Raw genomic sequence first — 5,326 nt, 5'->3', positions numbered from 1 at the left:
GAAAGAAAAAAGAGAATAATCGAATGAGTGAATGAAAGAAGAAATAAACTATATTTCAAAATCAAACAAAAACAAACTAAAGAAAAAAAAAAATATAGCAGAAAGTATAGCATCTATTCCTAGGCAGTATGTTCCTGTGAGCAACATAGATAAGCAAAGGGTCTCTTTCTGCCAGACCTTTACAGGCCAAATGTGGACATACAGCATTTGAACGGCAACAGCGAGCGTGTGGGATAGACATGAAAACTTCAGAGCGTGCTTTATACTTTTCTAGTCCAGGCAGGAGTAAGATTTAGAGGATATGTTCAATCTCTAAAGTGAATCAATCAATCAATCAATCAATCAATCAATCAATCAATCAATCAATCAATCAATCAATCAGTCAATAAATAACCAGACCTTAGGGGATGTATGGAAAGCACAATGTTCATTTCCCCTTTTTCATTCTTCTGTGTGGATTATATTCTTTTCAATGTAAAGCAAGTCTGCTAGCCATCGATAAAATTGCAGTGCCACTGCAAATCTTAGCAGCATCTAATTTAATTCAGTCCAATGACTTTAAAACGTATTTTGTTTCCCTATATTTGAGGTCTATTCATAGCAAACAACCAATAATTTGTCTCTGTCATAAATCGTGTTGGTCTTTCATTGGCTTTAAGTAACTTTCAGTGAAAAACGTGCAATAGGTGCTTCCTTCTATTCCCGAAATGTGCTGCAGCAGCAGTAAGTGGACATAGTGATTAGATAAGAAAATGCTGTTCTTCAAATTCTCTCCCTCCATTTCACCCAGAAATCGTTTGTGGGTGACAGGAAGTGAGGCATTAGCATTGTTTATTTATCCCCCAGATCACTCATTCTTCCTACAAAAATGGTCCCTCACATCTGGTGGCTATTAGTCTGCCCGGACATCAGTACTCTGATCCAGAACCCTCGGCCACTCTTCATAGTGGAATATTAACCCAACGTGGACAGATAGCATCTCAGCACTCCACAACCATTATGCTAATTTGATTTGTGTTATGCTAGGCTGACTTTGCCCATCAGATAACATTAGAAACTACATGTCTGACTGTAGTGAAGGCTAACAGATCTTGAGGTGGTAAGTCACTGCTGCAGGGGTTGTGTGAATTGGCAGGGAACTGGGAAAGTAATAGATTTGTGTGTGGAGGTATGTTGAATTTTATTTTTTAATTTATTTAGCCTATGGTTAGTCTCTAGCTATCAGAATGTTGGATAGTAGTTTGCCTGGACTTACTCATTATGGTTGGAGGTAAATTGAGCTCTAATGGATAGTAAGTAGTCCAGTGTTCAAATTTAGGTGGGCTGTGTGAGTCTCGGACCCGCCATTAGAATTAAAGGGACAGATCACCACATTGAGTTTCATTGTATGGACAAAAACACTGGGATATGTTTCAAAATATCTCGTGTGTACACACTCCACTCCACCAAACATGCATAATTCCCCACTATATTTCTAGATTTGCATATTGCAGTATTAATTTACAATATTCATAAAGCAGAAAGAGAGAAAAATACCTGGTGAAGTACTGCTTCTGTCAAGATTCTGAAGTGCACATTTGATGGACACTTTACTATCCCATGAGGTCAAAGGATTGAAATCTTTTCAGTGAACAGATTCCAAAGATTCGAGTCATTAGGATGATTCAAAACCCCCACTTCTGCACCCTCCTTTAAATTTGTAGTATCTGTTGACCAGGGTGTTTAAATGAACTAATGACAAGCCTAAATCAATTTGAACACCAATACAGTCATTTAGAGTTCAATTTAATAGTGTGCTTCCCCTCAAATAACCCTGAAGCAACCTGCAGAAGTGTCTTGCACCAGTGGTGTTTGTTCCCTGGTTTGCTGAGTGGGGTTCAAACCTACAATATAGCCCTGATCTTTAACCACTGAGCCACAGCACCGACACTACTAATTTGCCGACAATCTAAACCACATCCTGCTGAATGCATGGGAAAACGGGGAAGTACTGGAGTTTTCTGGGAACGGTGCATCAAACAGGATGTTAGTGTTCTTTAAGGACATTCCACAAATGGCAGGCAAACTTCTGTCTACATGTATTCAACACTACTTAAAATAGATCATAAATGAGTAATATGTGTGAGCCTATTCAGTTAATGCATAAATTACCAAATGTGCGAATAAAGGGGTTTATGAAGGAACGATGGAAAGTCAGACAATTGTAAGGAAATTCAGTGACATGAATAGATGGATGATTTGGTAGAAAATATGTGAAAAATGTAACCCGCAATGTAACCCGGATGAATTTGTGATTGGAAGAATGATGTGCGCAGAAATAGCCTTGAAAAAATCAACCGCATTCCTTCTGTGCAGCTGAAAACGGCACATTGCTCTTGCTCATTAATACCCTGATGGATTTCTATAAGTAAAATATAATTGAAGCTTTAAATTGCCTCAGTTGACTCCAGGGGCAAAAATGACTTATCTTTTATACTCAGCAGCAACCCTCTCCTCGCTCTTTTTCAGCATGTACATTAAATCAATGCCTGTGTTTCCAGTTCATGTTTGATTCATGACTGATGTAAATGGCCATATGAATATGTAATAGTGAATATGAATGATAAATTAGCTAAAGAAATAGTAACATGGGCTTTTGAAGAGTTTAGGGGCCAAAAGCCTTGGTTTCCCACATTTACTTACATACACCGCCTTTTTCGACATAGCGCTCTTTGTGGAGCATGGTAATGAATAAGAGGTTAGGTATATGCAGGGCCACATTAAGACTGTAAGGGGCCCCTGGGCTTTACCACTTCCAGGGCCCTTCATCCACCAGAGCTACGAAACATCCAAACCTATAGGTCTGTCATATAAATATACAAAATATCATGAACTACACATATGCACATAGTCCGACATATTTTACACAGATATCTACATATAAAAACGTGTAGCATTAAATTGTACATGTTAATGTTGGTTAAATGCATTATGAACTAACATTAAAAGGGTCATGAACTGCCTTATTTTATATATGCCTTATTACACTTATTATTTTGTGCTATTCTCTGAGGTCCACGTATAATGTTAGCAATATATTTACATCAAACTCTCTAACCATTAGGCCACGACTTCCCTGATTGAGTAAATTTAGATTTACATTTATGCATTTAACAGATGCTTTTATTCAAAGTGACTTTGCATTCAAGGTACACATTTGATCAGTTCTTGTTGTACCTGGGCATTGAACCCATGATCGTGGCATTGCTACTGTAGCACTATGTTCTACTGTTTGCGCTATATGTGTATAGGAATGTATATGAATATATATATAAATTTTATATATATAAAATGCAGCCCTGGTGAACATAAAACACTTCTTAAAGGGGTCATGAACTGCCTTTGTTTTTTATTTTGTACTGTTCTCTGAGGTCCACTTATACTGTTACCGTGATTTTTACATCAAAAAACATCATAATGTAGAAGTAATAGGCTATTTTCTGTCCTGTTTTGACCTCCCTCATCGGAATGCTGTGTTTGAGTAGGCATGGCGGATTGTAGACTCAGAAGTAAACGCCCACCGCTATGATTGGCTAACATTTTTGCATATTGCAAGTTCTAAAGGACAGCTGTGTGCCCACCGATGTAAACTTCTGCATGTATGTTTGACAGCCTACATCCTTCACTGATGGACGCTGCTGTGATTTAGGTTAAAAACGCTTTTTTTAAAAAAAGCCCTGCGTCAAATTGTGCCTTGTTTGTAAACAAATTCATGGTAAAATGAAGTGAACAAAGGACCAAGTTCTTACTGACGCGGTCTGGAAATTCATAAAAATAAACTTAAATCATGTGGTTTCTGCGTAGACCTGCGTTTGCCTCTCTGGTTATTATTTAATTCTACATGTGCGAATCGGTGGGCGGAGCAAAGCAGGATGTGATGTAGACTTCTTCTGTGCAGGCAGGGTTTAGCCACACTATTACGTCATAAAGTGATACATTCCACAACCTGACATTTTGGCAAATTGGATTCAATATAAGCTATTTTTAGACTAACAAGAAAGTTTTTAGTTCTTTATATTTGTTAGGCTAATAGTTTTTGCTGTGGTATCGAAATTGGAATCGAGGATTGTAAAACTGAAGAGGTATCTAAAAGTTGGTATCAAAAACAACGATAACAAAATTTGATTGTGTTATAAAGAGCAGTGAGTGATTGTATCTAAATTGTGAGTGAAGTATCGTTTCGCTAGATAAGACCCTTATTCCTCGGCTGGGATCGTGTAGAACGCTTTGAAGCTGCATTGAAAATACAATTTGACCTTCAGCCCGCTGGCCACCATTTAAGTACATATGTAGAAAAATCCTGGAATGTTTTCCACAAAATCCAAAAGACATGAACATCTTGGATGATATGGGGGTGAGTAAATTATCAGGACATTTTTATTCTGGAAGTTAACTATTCCTTTAACTTGATCTATGACACTTTTCCAAGAAGATTTAAGAACTAGTTCTAAGAATATGTTCTCAGCATGTCTCCAAATACCGCACACATGGAATTGAAATGACTGAAAATGACTTTCTGTGCATCCAATTCACCATAATTCAATGTAAATGAAGTACCAGACAGATTGTGCAATATTACAAGGGAAAAGCTCTTAGTAACACTCCAGCAAACATAACATAACTGTGGTTTCAATGGAGTTGAATGAGCAGGTCAATATAGTTGAAAATTATCTGTTTAAAATGAAAAGGCAGATAATAAACTTGACTGTGGGAAAATGTGAATCTGCTTTCAGAACTGCTTCTGACAACTGATTGTTTTCTGCACGTCCTCTGGATTAATGGGAGTGAATGGAATGTTTACCAGTGACAAATGAAATTTTGCAGCTGAGCAGCTGTTCATGGGGGTTGCAGTAGCCATGTGAAGTGTTCTACACACTCAAAAACCCACATCAGACTGACATAAGACATGCTTCATGTGCTACACTAAAACAATGTACCCATTCTATCTTCCAGATATTAACTTCGGTAACACTTTATTTTAAGGACCAATTTTCGCTATTAATTAGTTGCTTATTAGCATGCATGTCAGTAGCATATTGGCTGTTTATTAGTACTTATAAAGCACATATTAATGCCTTATTCTGCATGGCTGTATTTTAGATCCCTTAATCCACCCATACCTAAACTTAACAACGACCTTACTAACTATTAACAAGCAGCAAATTAGGAGTTTGAGGCAAAAGTCCTAGTTAATAGTGAATATGTTTTCCCTTTTCTAAAGTGTTACCTGAAATTCAAAACCAACTAAAGACACCATTACTAGAAAGTGTCAAACAGAAAAAAAAAA

General features: G+C 37.3%; 1 long non-coding RNA gene across 1 annotated transcript in view; it reads right to left on the bottom strand.

The window, feature by feature from the left end:
- Nucleotides 1–248: 248 nt before the first annotated feature.
- LOC107699241 (uncharacterized) overlaps nt 249–5,326 on the bottom strand; it is a 6,841-nt gene continuing 1,763 nt past the window's right edge. Inside the window, exons 2-3 of the long non-coding RNA XR_001635437.1 lie at nt 1,925–1,929; nt 249–258 (exon numbers count right to left, since the gene is read on the bottom strand). This is a non-coding gene — a long non-coding RNA (uncharacterized LOC107699241). The remainder of the gene's footprint in view (nt 259–1,924; nt 1,930–5,326) is intronic.

Source organism: Sinocyclocheilus anshuiensis, unplaced genomic scaffold (genome assembly GCF_001515605.1).
Source record: "Sinocyclocheilus anshuiensis isolate Anshui unplaced genomic scaffold, SAMN03320099.WGS_v1.1 scaffold847, whole genome shotgun sequence".
NCBI lineage: Eukaryota > Metazoa > Chordata > Actinopteri > Cypriniformes > Cyprinidae > Sinocyclocheilus > Sinocyclocheilus anshuiensis.
The sequence above is the reverse complement of the archived record's forward strand: the minus strand, read 5'-3'. Positions and strand labels throughout refer to the sequence as shown.